At 35.2% G+C, this 23348-nt stretch overlaps 1 long non-coding RNA gene across 1 annotated transcript; it reads right to left on the bottom strand.

Annotated features, from left to right (window-relative positions):
* Positions 1–2075: 2075 nt before the first annotated feature.
* On the bottom strand, positions 2076–18822 carry LOC138709209 (uncharacterized). The gene is made up of 2 exons (XR_011334878.1): positions 18679–18822; positions 2076–6927 (listed from the first exon to the last, which is right to left on the bottom strand). It is a non-coding gene; the product is annotated as an uncharacterized lncRNA (long non-coding RNA).
* Positions 18823–23348: the final 4526 nt, after the last annotated feature.

Genomic DNA, 23348 nt, shown 5'->3' with positions numbered 1-23348 from the left:
TAGATATTTGTAGCAGAACACTTATTGACATTGACATTTGGGGCATTTAAAGGACTCATCGTTGCGTATTAAATGCTTCGTACAATATTTTATGGTCAATAGACGTAATTTCAAAACTTCTCTGTATCAATTATATTAAAATAAATGGTTGTATTTTTGATATGAAAAGGTATGACATAAACTCAGGCACTACCTTCCGGTTGTTCAATTCATGCACCATACCCTTTCGAACATAATGAAAGAAACTTTATACATTTTATATGAGCAATGTAGTCTACCATTTTCATATGTTTATTTATTATTATTGTTATTATTATTATTATTATTATTCATAATTTATTCTGTTAAGAACAATAAAATAATGTGTTTAGGGTATAAACCTGTTGCTAGGAAGCGTAATGTGACCAACAGCCTTTCCTTTATACTAATGACAATTCTCATAGTTGTGTCTTTTTTGCCAATTATAGGTCCGATGTGTAAGCTCCATGCGTGTTCCTGCGAGATATCCAGGGTTTTTCCCACGTAGATATATTTCTCCTCTGCTTTCTTCAATTCAGTAGAATTGCACACTACAGCGGCCGAAAAACGTTGTGTTTCTGCCATAGTTGTAAACGCATTGACCAGCCTATTCTTTTCTATATGCTCGTAACACCTTCTCTCACTCTAAACTGTCTGCACTATGTAAACGGTCCGGAGAGTAACAGTAGAGTTTAGAGTTATATAAATCTCATGAGAGCTCGCTAATGGGTTTAGAGAAGCTATAATCTGTCACCGTGTAAACACTCCGTTAGAGAGCTCTCCTGATACTTCAGATCTTCTCTCGCTCTAAACTGTCGCCGTGTAAACCTAGCATAAGATCTGTTAGCTAGAATGCCTAAATTCAGTAAACCATTGAAAGGTATACTTCATGCTTACGTTAGTGAATTTGGTGCCCATGTGTTTTCAACCGATGGAACAGTTTTGTTATGTAAGGTTTGTGAAAAGATAGTTAATCACGAAAAAAAAAAAATATATATATATTTTATGAGTCAACACATGTAAAGTACGAAGTAAATATGAGAGTGATGTTGATATAATTTAAATTTTATAATGTCTGTTTCAAATATTTTTGTGCCTTTTTTGCGTTTTATTGCCTTTTTTGCCTGCCTATTTTAACTGTTATAAATGCCTAAACATTCGGGCTCTAGTCATCACTCTAAGGATGTGTTCCGTAATTTAGTCTAACGGCAGCATCGGTAACGTCAATCTAGTCGAGTGTTAGCGCTGTACTGTTGATACAAGCGCTTCCATTATATCAGTCGATTTTTTTGCAGTTTTGTTACGATTCTGTGGCTTCATTGTGTTTGAGATAAGTAGTAATACATGTATCTGAGTGGTCTGAATTGTGTAAAGTGTCGTAAAAGTACAACTAGTTACCTACTAACTAGTATATAAAGATCTTCTGTTACTCTGCTTTCATGACCATTCACAGCTAGATTATTCTATTGGCGACAGTTGGGGTATTCGCATGCGGTTGTCCTTTCCAATACTTCTCCTGCGTTACAACATTCAATAAAAAAAAAAACATAATTCTAACAGCAAGTTCTTATTTGTGGTGAATTCGGTAAAGACAGTGAACTCTGGTATCGTTGTGTTCTATGTTCAGGATGGGTTCACTCAAATTGCAATGTTGCTGAAACTCCTCAAATTTCATTGTGACATTTGTTAATCCACATGAAGGAAAATTTAATGTTAGGTTTCTCTATTTTTTATATTGTTGCTAAATGTTGATACTATATTAATACATATTTCAATTGCATTTATATCTGCGTACTACAACCCGAATTGCCTGCGTCCCATTTTTCACTTGCTAGGGTAATGGTACGCATTACAACTTTTCCATATGTCATCAAGAGAGAAGAATGTTGTTATAAATATATTTTGTAACTTGTAAATATTATTAGAACCTAATTTTTATCTATGAAAGTGTTAGAATTACATAAAAATTATCTTGGAATTTATAATAATAGGAAGTTAAATGCGTGCAATTACCCCTCTCCTTCTTATAATGATGGTTTAAAAATAATATCCAAACAACGAGTTTACTCAAATAGTTTATTGACGCAGAAAAATAACACATTTTATGGAGTTTTCTTAATTACAGTTTAAAAAGAATACTCATGTACAGGACTTAAAAATTTTTTGGTGACTCACCATTCAGGCAAAAATTTCACTAGTAAGCATGGTCGAACATCAGAAGCACAATTAAAAAAATCACAACTTTTGTCACTCATAATGTAAAAATTTTCACTCGTCACAGATGAGTGTTTTTTTTCAAACCCTGCTCATGGGATACTCACCTTGATTTTGTAAACATTATTCCATTCTAGCATGAATTACAATTCAAAAGATTCGATTGTCTATGCTCCATTCTATACTTCATGTCTCTAAAGAAGAAAAATATAAAAGGTGAAAATTTTGTTACTTCGTAAGGAAAAGAGATTTATATGAACAAATTGAAAACATATTTCTTTAAAATAGTTTTTCAATTCCTTCACGATATACCTATATAGTAAAACAGTAGATCTACTTGTTATTAAATTATACCCATTCCGAAACTTGGAATTCTAAGAAGACTTGTAGATGTTATGTAGATAATGTGGCAAAATGAAAACTTCAGTAGAAGTCGAAGTACTCTTTAAAGCCTTTCTTCTTATCTATATGTTCACCAGAAAACTGCCATGGCATTTCCGGGATAGAATTCCGCTCTCATTGGTGAGCTGTGATTAGGGCTAAGACATTTAATTTGTAAAGAATGACTATGGAAATGATATAGACAAAGAGCATGAATTAAGAGGTATGAAACTAAAAGGTATATATGCTCAGTTTCATTTCCTTGAAAAAGCTCTTAGGGCTGTTTGCGCTATTTTGGCTGGCCCCAAACTTTTGACCACTTATCTCACTCCAGTATTCGCCGTCCCGCAGAAGGAAATGGGAAATTTTTAAGGAAAGAGAGTTGAAAATATAGCATAATTTCTTAGGATACATTAAGGAAGAAGGAAGGAAGGGAAGGAGGAAGGCTTTCATTGAGCACAAATAATGAAGATTATCGTCTTGAGTGGCACGTCCAGTAGCGCAATTGAGGAGCGTTTTTGCAAAAGTTGATAGATGCAGAAATTTCCGAAAATGAGTTATATATGGATATCGTATGTTTTATAGCTTCTGAATCGACCTATGAAATCGGATTTGGCAAAACTTGAGTCATGCCGTCTAGAGACTGCCAAACCTTCCAGGTTTTTTTTTAAACTAGATAGATGCTGTCACTTAGTTAAAGCAAAACTCGATAGATGCTCGAGTCCTTAGTTGAAATTGTACATGCAAGGACAAATAAAATAATTATCAGCATAGTATTTGATACAATTTACTTTACTTAGGGATTGTCGGCAGAAGTGGAATGCTATTATTTTGTCGTCCAGCAGTAAATCGCTGAGACATAAGCTACTTGCTCTTCCTCCCTCCCCAAACTAAAGATTCACTTAGGATTTCTCGCGTAACTGTAAATTACTGCGGCGAAAACTATTTATATATTTCTTCCACCCAACTTGACAATAAAGGAGCGAATATGAAGTGAAATACTTTTCAAAACGGTATTCACCAGTGACTTCAGGTGAGTTTTAAGTAAAGCCTGGTTCAGACGGTGCTAGTTTCTGTGATGGATTCAAAGGTGGCTGCGCTGATGGCTGCACTGCGTGCTCACTTGCTGGCTCCCGTGTTGGCTACGGTGATGGTAGTTGTTCACACGGAGCTGGCTCTTTTCACAGTTAAAATTGGAAAATCATCTGCTGTTTCATCTGTTGCCAACACTCATGGTCAAAAAGAAACTAAACCATGAGTAGAAAACAACTAAAGTCCTACATTAACAATAGTAAATGTCGCAATAAAGTAATTGTGCCATAAGTGCAAAACAGCTAAACTCCGATATTAAATTGTTGTTTCTTAGAAACTAAAGAATATAGAAAAAAAAAACAGGTTTAGTTGGAAAACAACGAACATGGCGACATGGTTTCAGTAATGATACTATATCATCATCTTTGGATCCAGCCTGTAAACCATCACGAAAAATAGCAAGGAACCTACCCTCGAAATCCAGCAAGGTAGCCATCCAAGGACCCACCAGAGCGCAGGCTACCCATCAGCGCATCCACCTTGGAATCCATCACAGAAACACGCACCGTCTGAACCGGGCTTAAGAGCGTTTTGCTATGTTGTGATATTCTATCTGTTTTCTGATCCTTGTGACAGTCAGAACAAGAATAGCATTATGACGACAACTCTAATCACTTTTTTTGAGTAAAACATTATTTTTACTCTCATTCTTCATTTCTTTCTGACACGCGGTCGTAGCTATACGGCTTCAAATCTTGTTTTCGAAAGAATAGAAAAAGAGCACAGGAGAATGGAAGACATATTGACCACACTTGGCTACCACAAGATACTAGAAAATCATGGCATAGTCAAGAATCTCAACAAGGACTGGAAAGTCATGGACTTAAAATCGAGTGCTCAAAAGGTATTAAGATCGACATTGCCCTATAAAATGGCTCCGCAGCAAGTGATCACTTACAGGAAAACTTTGGCAAATATTGTAATGTTTCTGTTACATTGCAGAACACATATCCAGCGCGTCAAGTGCAGTGTGTGTGTGTGTGTGCGCTAAACCCAAGAATTAAAACTTGCGGTAATATGTTAAGATCCCCTTCTTACAGAGGACAACATGGTGTTAAAAGAAAAAAAGAATAACGTTAAGAAACTCGTGCAGTATTTAGAAGTAACAGATTAGACAAAGGACTTCTACACAACCGTTCTAGCAGATGAGTCTCATTATATTTTTGTGATGAAATTGTATTTTTGTGTTAAGACTAATAATTTTCTTCAATATTATTAGTGTTGTAATGAGGTTCATATGAAGATAGACTGCATCTATCGACTTTTGAAAAAATTCTATTTTTTACGCCTAAAACTGACAAGTAATGAAAAAAGTGCTTACATTTCTCAAACCTATTTTCATTGCCTCAGAACAAAGAATACTTCCAGCAAAAATTGTTGTTGTAAAATAAATATTTATGTGTTTAAATTAAAACATGTAATTTCCGTAAAATCTTGATTTCTGCATCTATCGACTTTTGCAAAAAACGCTCTTCAATTGTTTAATTGGGAATAGATACGGAGATTTAGTGAGTTCCATCGTTCATGAGTCGAATTAGAATGTGTGAACTCATTGTTTTTACTGCCAAGACAAAAAAAGATACATCAGAAGGAGCTTGACACTGTGTTTCTTTCTTCTATCGAATTTTGTGCACTTTTCAATTCTCTTTTGAGCGCTTTGGACATTCGTCGACAAAAAAATAAGATTACATTATTGAATCGAGTTCTGAACGATCTACTGGATGCATAAAGAGCGATAGGATTAAAGCATGAATTGACAAAAGTGAGGGAATGTGCTATTTTAATGATGTAATCATCAACGATAGAGTCTAGAAGATATGGATTCCAAGTGTAAATAAGTGTAGATAAATAAAAAGGGGCGTAACTGAGGGTAAAGATCACTGATAGGACGATGAGGAGCCTAGCGCTTCTTGCTCGATTCCTGCGAAGAGTGTCTTGTCCGTGATGCTCTCCAGGGATATGCCGGATACTTTGAGACAGTCGCCTGGAAGTAGAAATAGAACAAACAGCGACGATAACCATGGAAGCAACGCAATATACTACGAAGTTAACAAGCGTTAATGTCTTTGTGTATTGTACACTGCATCTGCTGGCTTTAAACTTAGTCTTCAAAATCTGAGGAAGGGACATCGCGCATGCTCCAACCCACACAAGACAAATAAATAAAACTGAGCTGAAATGTTTTGGAAGATCGCAACCATATTTTGTTACTCCAAAAACTGACAGATGCCTCTGAATGCTTAGAGTCACAATGGAAAATACACAAATTCCTGTGCTAAGAGGTCTCACAAATTTAAAGAAGAAACAAAGAACCATTTTTACGGTCTCATCCGATGATAGTTTATAGAATAGAGATGAAGTGGTGTCAGAAATTATGCACAGCATGTCACCAATTGCGAGATTAAGAATCATAATATTTGGCGCTGTACGAACTTCTTTGTAACATAGGAATATTAAAAGCAAGAGGCTATTGCCTAGACAACCGACTACCAGAGCAGTTCCCTGACACACATACACAATGTATTCTTCTACCATTTCCCAATATTTTGTATTGTCTAGTCTGTTTTGCAGTCTCAATAAATTTTCGGGTTCGTTTCTGTAGTACCTTTTCCATAGTCCAACATCAAATAACGATCCAAAAGTGAAGTTTGTGTTGTAAAGCTGGGAATACGTCTTCTGTGCCACTTCTATTTCGCAAATGAATTCACGTAACATTTCTGTAACTTTCCTCTTTGACTCGATGTCGGTTTCTAATTCTACCATGTATGTCGTTTCAGAATTATTTTTAGCAATAGCATATTCCTTGAGAACTAGATATAAATGCTGAAACAAACATTTCATATCCCGAAACTCACGCTCATTTTTGCTATGAAAATTACAAACAATTAAAAAATCTACATTTGCAGATACATCACCTTCTTCATTGACTTTGAGAACGCTCTCAACCTCTTTCTCTAAACTACTTAAGTTCATTAGTGTTTCATAAATATGAGTTTCTTTTATAATTTTGTTTCTGTAACTGGTGCTAAATGGCTTCCTTGAATTAACCACACATATCGTACATAATGTTTCATTAAACAATTTAAGATCACAGTATTCCTTTAAGGTGGTTGAATTGCAGTCGTCTAGAGCAGGATCGTCGTGAAGATCACCGATGGAGTTATTTGAGATAACTTCTTGAAGTAATGTCGTAAACAGGAACAACGAAATAGTAAGGAACATCTGAAACAAAGGTTAATTTTTATAACAGCAATTAAATGATAATGTACCACATCAAATTATCCAAAACATATTTCACTTATACAATGAAACTTCAATTGCAGTAAAAACTGGAGATACTTTATCACCTTGGAGAGAAATAAATTCAGGTGTTAGGTCCGTTACACACTTGAAGAGTTCTCGCTAGCGAGAAATGTGTTGCGAGAAAATTCAAAGATTGATAAACATGGATTCAAATGGACGTCCACACACTGGAAGAGATTCTCGTTCGAGGCGAAAACCTCGAGCGAGTTTCTCGCTGAAATCGGTAGCTCAGCGAATTTTCTTGACACATTTATCAAAGATGTTTGACATTATTATACTCTTTATGACGATTTAATGTAGAAAAAGATGAAGTAATATCACACACAGGAGGCGGTGAATTGTATTGTTTTTATTGACAGTGAGGAAAGATGACTGATAATTGCAGTCAGAAACTTATCGAACTTGTACGATGTCACCCGTAGCTCCATTTATTTGACACACGGGATGAAAATTATAAAAACACTAAACTTAAAGAAGAAATCTGGAGACAAATATCAGATGGTCTGAAAATAAATAGTGCTGTATTTTATTTTGATGAGATTTAATAGTATTAATTGTAACATTTGAAATAATGTATCTACATATGTCTTAGGGGAAAGTCAGGTAGTATCGGACATCGGGTAGTATCGGACAGTGCGTTTCTTTCATCTACCACCATATGGTAGTGCCTGAATGACATGGTTACTTTTCTCTATGCGACATCACAGAAACGTAACCATGTCAATCAGGTACTATCATCGTGTGGTAGATGAAAGAAACTCACTGTCCGATATTACCCGATGTCCGATACTACCCGACTCTCCCCTAACAGTTTATATCATTTTAATCAGAACATAGCAAAGAATCCTCTATCATATCATGAATGCAAAAAACTGAGGCCTATTCAACCTGAAATAAGGCCTAAACGTATCATTATCCAAGTCGAAATCAGTGACCGAAACTTGCCCTTATCTTCGTGAGATACAATGTGACTTCCAGATATTTCTGGCTTTAATTTTAGGCCTACTTTTTCTTTTCATTAACAAAATATGTTCATATAACTCCATTTCCTCATCATCTGATGATTCAGATTCAACATAGTAGTGTTCGTATATAATTTGTAAAATACGACAATATACTTACAGGTTATATATTTAAGTACAATATACGTAAATACATAACCTGTAATATTTCTCCCAACGAGTGATTACTATAATCAGAAAAATGCTCTCTGCATGAAGGCAGTGCATAGATGAACATAGCGAGGTGTGATCTGTGATAGCGAGAACTCGCTAAGTGTGTGGAGGAAGGCTCTTCGCTTCTTTCTCGCAACACATTTCTCGCTAGCGAGATCTCTTCAAGTGTGTAACGGGCCTTCGACAAGGTTGTGGACTTTCTCCACTTTTATTTAATATCTATATGATTACTATTATCAAAGAATTTAAATTGACGGGACATGGTTATATAACTGTAAATCGACATCTACATTTAGATATGTTAATCTTTGCAGATGACTTAGTACTTTTAGCCTCTACAGAAGATGACCTACAAGGATCTGTACATAATTTGAAATCAATAGCAGATATGTATTCAATGGAAATTTCTGCAGACAAATCTAAAGTTTTGGTTTTTTACAGAAAAGATCCAATACCAAGCAAAATTTCTATCAGTAATCAAATATTAGAAAGAGTAAATGAATTCAGTTATCTTGGTGATAAGATATCATTTATGACAGAATCGAATACACCAGACAAAATTTTTAAATTTAATAACTTTATGGGTATCATCAACAGCATTATGAAACCATAATTAGTCCAAAGACACGCCTCCGCCACTATAAAACCTAGTCGAGTCTGTTCTATGTTATGGCAATGAGGCTTGGACTCTTCGGAGACCTGATGAAATTTGCATTACTGCCAGTGAAATGAAATTCATGCGCCGCACAGCAGGTTATACGAAATGAAGATGTCTTGAACGAGCTCCAAATGATAACTGTTCGGATCATATACATCAATATCAAAGCAATTGGCTCCAACATTGTAATCGAATGTCAAACAATAGAATACCAAAAGCAATCCTGAATTATGGGCCTAATTCAACAGGAAGAAGGTCGTTGGAACGTCCTCAAAAACGATAGAAAGAAAACTTTGGTAGACCGTAGTAATTCTTCAAAGGACTACAACCTGTGAGGATGATGATGATGATGATTAATATAGCAATAGGTAAGATTGGAGAATGCTGAGTTTGCAGTGAAAGACCTGGCCTTGGACAGAACACTATGAATGAAAGGAATAGCTATAGGTCTGTAGTATGAAAACTAGTTTCATTACGGTACATTGGTAGTGTGGTTGTTAAAATGATTCTGTATGTAGTGCTTTACTTAGCGACGTTTTCAACCGCAGAGATAATTCATGCTAATTTTTTTAATTTAACGTGGGCCATAATGAGCCAACAGAATTCACTTGAAGCCCTCTGTCAGAGAATATGCCATGCAAAGGATATTAACGTCGTTTTAATTAGATCTGTCGCCCTCTCTTCAGTTTTAACCAGCTAACTTAGTATCCATAAAAACATCTAGGACGACTCACTGTAATAGAGGTTGAAATAAAATACGAAACGGGTACTAAAATGCCGCAACCGAAATGTAGGGCGTGAAAGAGTATAATAATTGTGAAATTGAAGATAGCGAGATGCATGCTAATATCATTAGTCATACTGCTCAAATATGGTAAGAGGTAAGTATATGCAGATGTAATTAGAGTTTAAACCACAAAAAATGGCTCCTTTGGAGTGTTTACAACGATGTGATGTATATACCGGAATGCGTGGAAATGATTTTATAGAAGAAATACAAATTTTAGTAAATTTAATTATTCGCTGATTTAAAACAAAGTCAGAATTTATAAAACTTTACTCAGGCCAGTGCTGACATATGAATCGGAAACATAGGTTATGAAAGAACAGGATATTAGAAGACTCAGTATTTCTGAAAGAAAGATTCTTAGAGCAATATATGGACCTGTTAAAGTAAACGATGATTGGAGAATCAGATATAACAAAGAACTATATGATCTGTATAAGGAACCAGATGTCATAGCATTCATAAATATTGGTCGTTTACAGTGGGCTGGACACCTTATAAGAATGGAGGACTCGCGACCCGCAAAAAGAGCCTTCATATCTAACCCAGGAGGAAGTAGATCCCGTGGTAGACCTAGGGATAAATGGGAGGACAATTTAATTGAGGATGCAAAAATTATTGGAACACGAAGTGGACAGTTAAGGCTAGAAGCAGAGAAGACTGGAGTAAACTTCTGTGGAAGGCTAGGACCCTCAATGGGTTGTCAGGCCATTGATGATGATGAATTATTCGCTAATCAACGGATTACCCACAATTCTGCATTCATAACTAATCAATATATTTACTACTCAGAAGTAGTGATGGTAACGGCGGTGGCCGTTTATTGTAACTTAGTATTAAATTAATAATAGGTCTTTATTGCAGTTGTAATATTAGTAACTTTTGTAGCGGTAATATACATACATACATAGGCCTACATACATCCATACAAACATACACACATAAGTATGTACATTCTTGCATACTTAATACGTACACGTGTACATACTTATGTGTGTATGTATGTATGTATGTATGTATGTATGTATGTATGTATGTATGTATGTATGTATGTATGTATGTATGTATGTAAGTAAGTAAGTATGTATGTATGTATGCCACTGAGATCGAATCTGGATCCATTAGATAACTGACTGCTCAAAGATGAATTACAGAACATTTTTTCCGATCACAATCATTGATAGAACAGCACTGAAACGTAAAATATGATTGATTTGTAGCCTCCGGATGTAGTCAGTGATTTTTCTAAATTTTCGATAGTCTGGCAGAGTTGAATTCCATTTCTGTGCAGCTAACAGGCGGAAATCATTATCCCCAATGATAGGATGGCATGTGAAGATTATAATTATTGGCAGACCTATCACTTTTACATCGGGGGTTAGATAGGGAAGAATAAGATGCAATATCCCTAAAAGTGGAAGCTCGTCTGAACTCAACTGTGCTTCTTCCCCATGGAAGCCGCACTTCGGATTGCTTTTCTTCCGAAGATCCGTTGCCCTCTTCTGGGTTTGAACATGTAATAGGCCTAAGTGTGTTCAGAGTTGTGCACGGAAATAAATGGAGTACCGAGGATGAAGAAACATTAAAATGAAGCACCTAGTTTTGACTCGATTCTGGAAGTTTTGTTTTAATGACGTTACATAAGAGTTCTTGTTCCTTTTAGTCTCTTATTAGCACTCAGACCTCAAACTATCGGAGCATGAACCGGAAATCTGAGAGAGAAAAAGTAATTGTTATCCTTTCTGGTGCTATTCAAGCAACGTGACTGCGCGAATTCGAGTTAAAAAGAGAGAAACACGCGCTCATAGGTCAAGGCTGTCCACAAGTACAGGAGAGTAAACACGTTTTCGCACTTCATAACGAAGTGAATGATGATTCACAATGATGGAAAGTCCACATAGTTTAGTGGTGTATACATATTATATATGTATGTGAATATATATAGAATATGAATAAGTACAGGGTGATCCATGACCCATTTGGGAAGACATAAATTGAAGGGTTCAGAGCCATATTGGGCCAAGCGCCATTTATTAAAAACGGAGAAAGCAAGAGTTAAAGTTAAGTGAATACCATAGTTTAATGAAGATTGACATATCATTGAGTTTTAATGCGTATACTTTATATTACTTGCTATATGTTTCCATTGAATTATGATAATAACTTCATTTTAACCCTTGTTTTCTACGGTTTTAGTAAATGGCGCTTGTCCCACTATGGTTCTGAACCCTTCAATTAAGAACCCTGTAACATGAAACCTATTGCTATTTATTTTGCAGTAATCAGGATGGGTGTTTTACCCACATTACACCTCAACGTGCCATCATTGCCTACACAACACAATTTATATCGTGAGGCTTATTTCTCCCTTGTGAGATGTAACATCTCAGAGATAGTTTCTCCAAAATCTTAGGCAATCTTTGCTTTGAGATCATTAATATTCCTGGATGGGTATGCATATACAGAACCTCAAACAAGGAAATCGTGTGGTGTTAGGACTGGACAATTTGGACGCCAATTGTCAAGAAATAAAGAAATTCATAATACTGATATAAGATACAAACGCAATCTTCATAAGCCATCAGCTTCCCTAATGTTTTTAAAAGTGTTTAAATTGAGAATGCATGAAAGTTTTTAATTCTCTACCCCAATAAAATTATTAATAGTCAATAGAAATCAATTTGAATGTGATTTCAGGAAGTAGGCCTACATATGATGCGTTCAGAGCTGAAGTGGATCAAGTAATAAATTTTCATAAACTGAGTTTAATTCATTTTCTGATTATCTGAAGTTGGATCTTTCGGGGAAGCACGTTCGGGGTAATTTTCTAGAAACATAATTTTTTTGCTTCAAAACAGGCAACCCGATTGCAGCATGGTTCTGCTAGTTTCAAGGGCATGTTTGCGGCAAGACTCAGCAACACGTGGTGACTGACTTAGGAGTGTGTAACTTCTTGTTATGACACATGGCCACATTTTCCTCCCAAATTCTCACAGGTTTAGAACTGTCCACGGCTTGGTTAAAAATATGGCTATATTTCAGTGACAATAATACCATCTCGTTTGATGTTCATAAAAATCTACAACTTTGTTGCATGGAATTTCATCCCAAACACTTTAATGTACTGCAAGAGTCCAAAATCTGCATTCTGATATTCTTGCCATAGAGACACGATGAAATTAATTTTGTCGATCGTACTTTTTTTCCTTACGTTATATTTCCCGGAATTTACAGAGTTTATCTTAGTGTGGGCAAGTGTTTGCATTTCCAGTAGAACATCGATGGTCTTGTAAATGTTGGGATGTGGCGAATAAAATTGAGAATTGTAGAATGAATGAAAGGATTCAGGCCCATTTGTCGATAGTTTAAGTGTTATATTTTGGGTTAAGCGAACATTACGATATCAGTGGGCCCAATTTTAATTTATAGCTTATTTCAGAAATATCAACTTTTTTTATAGTTAGTTTAAGTGTTATTTTTTGCGTTAAGCGAACATTACGATATCGGTGGTGTTGTTACTTTTTGGTCATCCTTTCAGTTTATCAGGCTTAAAAGATGTTTTTTGATATATCGCAATCGGGTATTCCAAAACCAACGCAAACTGGCTGTGATTTAATCCTCCTGATTAGCCGTCCTGCAAACATGCCGTCCCCGGATTTTTTCGGAGCAGTAATGGATCAAGTCTTAATTCCAAGCATTCGCCGGTAGGTGACACCAGTCACTTTTAGCTCAGAACTTATTTGTTCACGATGTTCTCAGCCATAGTGGATCAAGTCACCAAAGCGTTGCATCACTTAACATCATGATAATTTTGTTCATATTTTATAAATCTAGAATTTGAGAATGGAGCAATAAATTTATTGCTAGTGAAATTAAATAATCCACTAGAGCAAATTAACTTTTAAGTCCTATTATCTCAAAGCTGCGTCTCATGGACTTGATCCACTTTAGCTCTTAATGCCTCAATAATGTTCACATGCATTTTATAATTGCCATTTTTTTTTTTTTTTAGTTTGAGCAGTAATATTTTCTACGGATTACGTTTAAGTGTAGCTGTGTAAAGTGAAGTAACAGTTAGCACGTCTGATTTTGAAACGAGCGCACCCAGGTTCAAATACTGGTTGAGGTAAGTTACCTGGTTGAGGTTCCTCAACCAATTGAAGAAGAATTATTGCTAGGTAACTTTCGGCGTGGACCTCGGACTCATTTCGCCAACATAATTACACTTTTACTTTTCCATCATCTCCGTTTCTTTTCTAGGTTTCGGGCTTGCTCCAATGTAGAGTCGGCTGCAGGTCGCCGCCGAACTTGACTTTAGTGTGTGCGAAACCAAAAATAAATAAATAAATAAATAAATGAATAAACACAGATAGATAGATAGATAGATAGATAGATAGATAGATAGATAGATAGATAGATAGATAGATAGATAGATAGATAGATAGATAGATAGATAGATAGATAGATAGATAGATAGATAGATAGATAGATAGATAGATAGATAGATAGATAGATAGATAGATAGATAGATAGATAGATAGATAGATAGATAGATAGATAGATAGATAGATAGATAGATAGATAGATAGATAGATAGATAGATAGATAGATAGATAGATAGATAGATAGATAGATAGATAGATAGATAGATAGATAGATAGATAGATAGATAGATAGATAGATAGATAGATAGATAGATAGATAGATAGATAGATAGATAGATAGATAGATAGATAGATAGATAGATAGATAGATAGATAGATAGATAGATAGATAGATAGATAGATAGATAGATAGATAGATAGATAGATAGATAGATAGATAGATAGATAGATAGATAGATAGATAGATAGATAGATAGATAGATAGATAGATAGATAGATAGATAGATAGATAGATAGATAGATAGATAGATAGATAGATAGATAGATAGATAGATAGATAGATAGATAGATAGATAGATAGATAGATAGATAGATAGATAGATAGATAGATAGATAGATAGATAGATAGATAGATAGATAGATAGATAGATAGATAGATAGATAGATAGATAGATAGATAGATAGATAGATAGATAGATAGATAGATAGATAGATAGATAGATAGATAGATAGATAGATAGATAGATAGATAGATAGATAGATAGATAGATAGATAGATAGATAGATAGATAGATAGATAGATAGATAGATAGATAGATAGATAGATAGATAGATAGATAGATAGATAGATAGACAGACAGACAGACAGACAGACAGACAGACAGACAGACAGGTAGATAGATTAGACAGACAGATAGACGGACGGACGGATAAATAAATAATTAAGAAAATATTTCAATTCTTCTTACATTGACACACAAAGTCTTCGTATTCAGAGAAAGAAAGCTTCGTGAGGATAGCTGACAGTGCGAAAAGGAATGTTTCATATAACTTTAAAATGCTAGAAACATATCACCTTTTACCTTATGGAATACTTTCAGTTAAGTGTCATAAGTGCATAATTCTCCTCCCAAACAGCCAGAAATAAAATTTTCAGCGAGTACCATTCTTCTATAACCTAATTATTTTTCCTTTTCCAATACTAGTTATCAAGTGTAATCCACGAAACCAAGCAATTTTATATTGTATGGGCTGTAGAAGGAAAGCTTAAGATTAGTCGAATATCTGAATCGAAGAATAGAAAATAATTAGTGTGAATAAATTACTTTTCATTTGATGCGCCATCATGTGTTGTCAATTTCAAATAAAAAGCTTATTAATATTTTAAGGAAAATTGTTACGTAGGTATTGTATATAATTTTTTTTGGATAAATTTACCCGCTGATGTTCCATATAAACAAAATACATTCAGTAGTTAGTACAAATCGTTTTACACAGACAGACAGTGACATCAAACTGTAGGATAATAGTGGGCGAAAAGGCCCAGCGGGCGAATCGAGTTAATTTTAGAAAATATTTAATATCAGAGCCATCGACACTGATTTGTAAGGTGCTCCATCTCATGGCTTACTTTATAATCCCTTAGAAGCTGATAGAACTGAAATCGCGCAGAAGTAGTCTTTCTTTCTTTAAAAAAAATCGTTGTTTGCAGGAGGAAGAAATTAGATTAGATAAATACAGCTGTTTTTAAAATACTTCACAATATTCTTATTATTCTATAGTGTGAATACTGTTTAGAATCTTGTTCTGCGTGAGATATTAAGTAAAACTGATATAGAGGTTCTTGCTTGGGTGGTGAGTGGACGTCTGCCTCATGTGTCAATGCTGCCAACTGTTGAAATAAGTCACTAAAGCATTTCGGATGAATCGGCCCGCTCTGAGAAAATAAAATAATTAAGTATAAATTACTAGTGAATCTCTGAAAGCCTACAGTTCTGTAACAGTGTTACATGATTAATGACTCGCCTTTTTCGGACATTGTCCATTGTTTGATATATTAGAAATACACGACGTTTCGGGAGTTGGGTCTACTCAGGTGTTTCTTCATGATACTGATAGTTTTTATTATTTTTATTTTGAAGTGATTAAACATTAGTCCAGTCCGCTAACAATTCAGTGGTCTAGTGGTTAACGTATTAAGGAGTTTCAGGCTTAAATCCCAGCGTCCGCTAACCTCTTGAAAATTACAAAAACAAAAGTAGGAAGTATCAGTATCGCGAAAAGAGCTAAAAACGAGGGCAGATTCAAGTCTCGAAACGTCATATATTTATAATATAGATCAGGCAATGGACACTATCCAAAGTCTAATTTATTTCGGAGTTTTGTAATATCTTAAATTTTGTATAATTTAAAATCTATTATTTTTACGCGTCAAATGTTTTGTTTCTTCTACATGTCACACCTAGTGTTGTAATAATGTTAATTATTGTAAAATTAATGAAACATGTTATAAAAAATACTAAATATGTCTGATAGGTATAAATAGAGGTTATTTTGTCTTAATTCCACATTCCTCGAAGTGGTCCCTTTCACCCAGCTATGTGGACCTTTTCATCCGCACGGCGTCGGTCGAATAGGACCATGCGGTATGTCGACTTGGTTCAAAACAGTATTTAATATCTGAAAGCAACGAATTTAAGTTTAATATGGGAGATAGAGGAAGAAACAGGCTACCTAACTAGAATATAGTTTAAACTGAGTAACGTAACTGGTTCGCATTGCAAACAATATTCCATTTAGTGGTTCTCTTCACCCCCTCTTACCCTGTTATGAAATATTAACGCTCCAAACATATTTTTCTGTGAAAGAGATTTTATTCTGCATTACAGTAATTTCTTTTTGAGATCTTATAATCATAACAAAAATTTACCAGTTCCACGTAAAATCGATGATTTGAAAACAAATGATTAAGTTAATATGGAGATGTGTTGACAAGAAACATTAGTAAAATAAAAAAGAACTCTTGTGAATTGAGAAAAAAATTATTAAACACCGATGACGAGAATTAGACATTTTACATAAGGCCAGAAGGTTTCCGTCGTTTTCACATGAACTAGTGAATGCTTATGTTGACAATAATGACGACTAAAATGTAGAAAATTAAAACGAAGTCTAATTAATAAGTAACAATTAAATGGTGCTTAAAGTACCACGTTTGATTTCTTACTAGATTTTGCTTGAAGATGTTAATATTAAAATGTTAAATTAAGAACAAAGTCGGCAGTGAAGATTTATGTGTTCTAGTAGTCTATATTGCGATACAAGCGAGGTAAGTGCGTTATAACAGAACCGAGGAAAAGTTAGAGAAGACCAGACGAAGTCGAGTCTTCTCTATTTTCAAGATTCCGTTATACACTTAACATATGTATTGCGTACTATTTTTGGCCTATCTTAATGAAAAAATAAATTATTATTAATCATTTTTAATTTAAATAAATAATCTGTTTTTGGACGCTAACGTTTTCATGTGTGATCGCCGTTTGTTATTTATCGATGTGTCTTTCATTTTTTATTATTCGTATTTGTCGATAGATGATATTCATTTGTTACTCGACGGTGATTGTGAAGATACTGTAATAAAACAAAATTCATAGAAAATTTAGTTTTGTCTTCAAAGAAGTAGGTAGGTAACACAATAATTTTATTGTACATCATTATAAATAAATAGCATATAGAAAATGTTTTTAGGTGAACATTATTATACATCAGTGTAAATAAATTGCATATAAGATAGGTTAATGATTGAATACGTATTTTATTCCATGGATGTTTTCGCGTCCAGCCACGACTCCACGAATGGCGCTCAGAGCAACAACCGGAAGTCATCAGGAATGGTTTTCACGCTTAGGTCTTATCTACATTATATCCTGTTTTCTTACAAATCTCCATTCCAATAAATTAATTTAGAAAGCGTACACCGTATAATAAGACATTTGTCGCCTTCGGTAGCGTAGTTGGTATAGCGCTGGCTTTCTATGCTCGAGGTTGCGGATTCGATCCCGGCCGAGGTCAATGGCATTTAAGTGTGTTTAAATGCGACAGGTTCATGTCAGTAGATTTACTGGCATGTAAAAGAACTCCTGCGGGACAAAATTCCGTCACAGCGGCGACGCTGATATAACCTCTGCAGTTGCGAGCGTCGTTAAATAAACCATAACTTAATTTTTTTTAATAAGACATTTAGTTATTTCCTCATAGCACATAGTGGTACGCGACACTTACAGTTCGTTACTTTTGAGTAAATAAATATAATTTGATTTGATTTATTTACTTACCTCACGTGTGTTGTAAGTTTAACTTACAAGACCTACCAACAACATCGGTAAGGTTGTTAAAAAATACGATCGGCCAAAAAATAATATAGGCTACCAATCACATGCAATGAAGTCGAAAACATAATTGATCTCAATCGCATTTGAATCTGACTTTGAAAGAAGAAGAGCATAACGAAAAAAAAAAACACTGCTTTGCGGTATTGAATTATCAATAAATAATCTCTTTTTGGTGTAATAGGTTACGTTATGTATTAGACTAACTCCTCCAAAATAATGTTATGATAAAAGATGAATATAATGCTAGAATCTTCGACATGCGGACGATACATACCTTATGCATTGTTATGTTCGACAAGACCGTTGCCAAAGCAGTCACTGGAAATCTCCAGATGTGACCTCTACCAGAACCCATCCATGAAGACTCGCTTCCCTTCCAGTCCACTACTGGCTGCAGTGATAATTTGTTAAATCTTACGGCGAAGTTACATCCTCTCCTCTCCCCGCGCGCTGTTGGCATTCGTCATACAGAAGAGGTGGAAAATAAGAGCAGGCTGCTGCTTACAGTGTAAACATCACAAGGTGGTTACTTTAATTCGCTGTCTAGCAGCAAGAGTCTCCGACAACACATGCATTATACTAGGAAGTACTCTTTTCATCATATCAACCAGACCCAGTTCACTCAGTTACCAATATCCATTGAACAGAGCAGGGTTTGAGCTCCAATATTTTGTGGAAATTGTTGTAGACTTCGGGACTGCAGGAGCAGTCTTTACTTTCTTGTCCTTTACCATTCTCAATTCATAATTACATCATTACTATTAAATAATTTTCTCTGAATACAGTGTATCTCGACAATATGTAGAAAATATTACCGTCTTATTACTATGGTTTATTCGTATGTCCTTTATCACCTACCCTGTTCAACATCTACTTGGAGGATTTAGTGAATAACTATTTTAAAAACATAGGAGGAGTGATATTAGGACGAAGAAGAATAAAGTGCATAAGATTTGCTGCTGATATGGCGTTGTTAACAGAAGATATGATAATAAACTAAGGGATATGCTACTGGAGCTAAATGACAGCTGTGAGCAGTATGGGTTAAAGATAAATGCAAGCAAGACGAAGACCATGGTCATGGAATGGAATTTAAATGAGGGGGGCACGGATGGCCCAGCACTGCGACCTGTTCAGATCTATTGCGCTAACCCACTACGCGCACCAACCCAACCACATGATTCTCTAACGACCGGTCCCTACAGCCAATAGAAATCCATATACCATTCCTGCTTCGGCAACTTCCCTCAAGGCTCCCCTGTCCGTCCGAGGCGAAACTCCTCCCCCGAGTAGGTCCGCCTCGGGTGCCATTGCAGAAGCCATCCAACGTCGCTTAGCTACATTCCACGGAGGCCGGTCGAGAGAGCCAGTAATTTTCCAGGAGGCCGCCTGCAGAGTGATCTGAAAAACCAGAAACGGGATGATGAGGAAAGGATGATGGGGGAGGAAAGGAAGTGGCGAAGATGAGTGGGGTTCCAATCGCCTGATAAAGTTACCTGATATTCATCCATAGAAGTGAGGGAAAAACTCCGAAAAAAAAAAACATACCCAGGCAACTCGTCCCGACCGGGAATCAAATTCGGGACCGCTAGGCTCGGAATTAGACTCGCTAACCCCTCAGCCACAACGGTGGACGACCATGGTTATAGAAAGAAAAATAAAGAAGGTAAACTTGCGAATTCTAAATGAGGCAGTAAAGCAAGCGGACAGCTTCAAATACTTGAGGTGTACTATCGTCGTTCTCAAACCTGACGTTTCGCGAGCGCCAGTAACATGCGAGCGCGACGTTGTCACAGCTACACTCTCCGTCTCTGTCTCTCAGCGGCAGTAGTTTTAAAACCGTGGACCGCGACTCTTTACCTGAGATTGGTTTGATAGGGAGATGTAGAAGGCTTCGTCTTCTTCTTCTTCTTCTTCTTCTTCTTCTTCTTAATAATAATAATGATAATGATAATGATAATAATAATAATAATAATAATAATAATAATAATAATAATAATAATTATTATTATTATTATTATTACCATCAGATTGCATCGAATGAAATTAAAAGTCACAAAATATAGAAAAGTTATTTGAGTCAAACGTAAATAATCATTCTCGCTAAGTAATAGTTTTACTTTTATTAATAAAGTTGTCGAATAACACAAAGGCGCAATGTAATAAAATAAATTTAATGATGTTATATTGAAAGAGGTGGAGAATGCTCTTCAGTCCGCCGTTGGTTTTTCTTTCTTCTTTCCCCGACAGCTTTTTACGGGAGAGTTTTCTTCTGACAGAAGTGCGAATCATGTATTTCAATAAAAAAAAAAATGCAAGAGATACTATATATAAGTCGAAATTAGTATACCCGTCTAATACGCGGTCCCGGTTTATACTCGCTTTATACGCGGTCCCTTCAACAGCGTCTTATCGGGGTTTTACTGTATTAACCCATAAAATTGGAACCACTGCACTAGGGGTGATTTTTGTTTCTGTGTGTTATAAAACATTAAACGTTCATCATCATCATCATATATATATATATATATATATATATATATATATGCAGGGTCTCTGCAACATACCAATTTTCCTAGCGCATTTGTTATTTGATTTTGAGACTTTCTAAGCGGGGAGTCTGCGTGCCTATATATTACAACGTAGCACTGCCGCTCTTGGCTATCGCCGATAAGCGGACACCTGCAAACGTCAGGAGGTTTAAGCTCGCCTGTATAAGCAGTAACATAAACTGCCGCTAAGAAGTCAAAAGAAGGATAGCAGCTTTCAATATAAAAAGGTGCATTTTCTGCGGAGCTCTGGAAAAATAACTAAGGAAAAGACTAGTAAAGTGCTTTGTGTGAAGTGTGGCATTATATGGGGCAGAAAGATATACAACGAAGTGAAGAGAGGCGAATAGAATTTTGATTACTTACTTACTGGCTTTTAAGGAACCCGGAGGTTCATTGCCGCCCTCACATAAGCCCGCCATTGGTCCCTATCCTGAGCAAGATTAATCCATTCTCTATCATATCTCACCTCCCTTAAATCCATTTTAATATTATCTTCCCATATAGAATTTTGATTATGATGATTAATTCAACTATTGTGATTATGATGGTTAATTAAACTATTGTGATTATTATGATTAATTAAACTATTTTGATTGTGAACTATTGTGATGATGATTAATTAAAATATTTTGATTATGATAATTATTTCAACTATTGTGATTATGATGATTAATTCAACTATTGTGAATGTGATTATAATTATTAATTCAACTATTGTGATAATGATGATTAATTCAACTATTGTGATTATGGTGATTAATTCAACTACTGTGAAAGTGCAGCAAGAAATATTGTGTTAATAACATTGTGAATCATTATAGTTTAATTGTTATATAGGAATTTGATCATTATTCTTTCTTTGTTTCTCAGGACTTTGATTGTTATATCACTGTAAGAAGTTACAATAACGTGCATTGTTGAAAAATTAAGCAACAAAAACTAGTCTAAGGTCAAATTTTTGGTTCATAAATTCAGGGCAGATACCAGTGCAACATATCTACATTGAAATAGCTTTTCCAAATATTAATTTAAAAAATGGCAGTGTTTTAAACTTAAAAATTTCATTTACTCAAAACTTAAAAAAATGTGTCATTGATTGTTCTTTCCTTGTATCCTTCATTTACAGTATATTTTCATACATAATAACACGAACGTCGAAGGTAAAGAGTAAAGAGTAGGATGTAAACAGGGATATAGTTCTAGCGGAGTTTAGCTTGCTATTTGGTAGTGGAAGTTCGGTACAATAATTAATAAGAAGAGCAGTTTAAATACAATTTCTAGATTATAAAAACGACATATTTCATAATAAGAATATAACAAATAAACTTAGTTTACTTAGATAATATTGATTGTGGAAAATGAGTTAGATTATCCACTTACGATGCTGTTAAGAGAATCTGAGGTGTCATAGAAAGCGTTACAGGTTACTGATTTAATATTCTGGTTTTGTTGTTGATGATGACGGTAATGATAACGATACCAGTGCTATCCAGAAGTGGAAGATGGACTACGGAAAATAGTTTTCTTTCTATCCTAAGCAGTCTTTGTCTCTCATCTTCATAAACTGTTCTCATGACGTCAATTTCTCATAGGCTACGACAGATGGCCTTTCATTTCCGAAAGCCATTGACAGCTCTATATTATGCCAACCACCACGATGAAATGTCCAACAAATCAGTCCGTATTACTGAAGTCGAGTTAACTCTTCGGAATGAAATCACTGCCGCTTTCTGGCATTTTTAAAGGCCCACTTCCAGTATATACCAGCTGCAATTCAACGCCCAGAGTCCACGTCTCTGCTACAAAATTGGCAGCGAAGAAAATACCTGGTTTAATGCGCACAGCATGCGCAGCTGAATTACTGAGGGAGGGGGACTACAAACAGTGACGTAAATGAAATTGCGCTTATGACATCTTGTGCTGTAGAAAGGTCTTTCTCAGTCTACATCTATGTCCTGACATGGAATAGAAATAGTTTCACTCCATAAAACTAATGTGCATAATTGTGTATAGCAAAACTGCCAAAATGTTAACACTCTGAAGTGTCTGTGTTTATTTGATTGATAGTGTCATTTGAATATAAATTTATATAATTTTCATTGAAATGCTATAATAGATTGAGATAATTATACCAAATGCGGATTATTTCCCTAGAGAACAAATCAGGGGACTATAATATATTGTCATACATGTGCTATATAAGTTTAAAATAATTATTCAGACATGAAATTACGTTTATCGCCTGTTTCGTATGAATACTTGTTATTCATAAAACAAGGCTATAAAATATTGAAATAATCGTTTAGAAACTAAAGAAAAGCTATTTCATTATTGTGAAAGACTAAAATTGCCTCAATTTTAAAGAAATCGTTGAAACTATAGTGGAGAAATT

Source organism: Periplaneta americana, chromosome 11 (assembly GCF_040183065.1).
Source record: "Periplaneta americana isolate PAMFEO1 chromosome 11, P.americana_PAMFEO1_priV1, whole genome shotgun sequence".
In the NCBI taxonomy this organism is placed as follows: domain Eukaryota; kingdom Metazoa; phylum Arthropoda; class Insecta; order Blattodea; family Blattidae; genus Periplaneta; species Periplaneta americana.
Note: the sequence above shows the minus strand (reverse complement) of the source record. Positions and strands in the feature narration are given on the sequence as shown.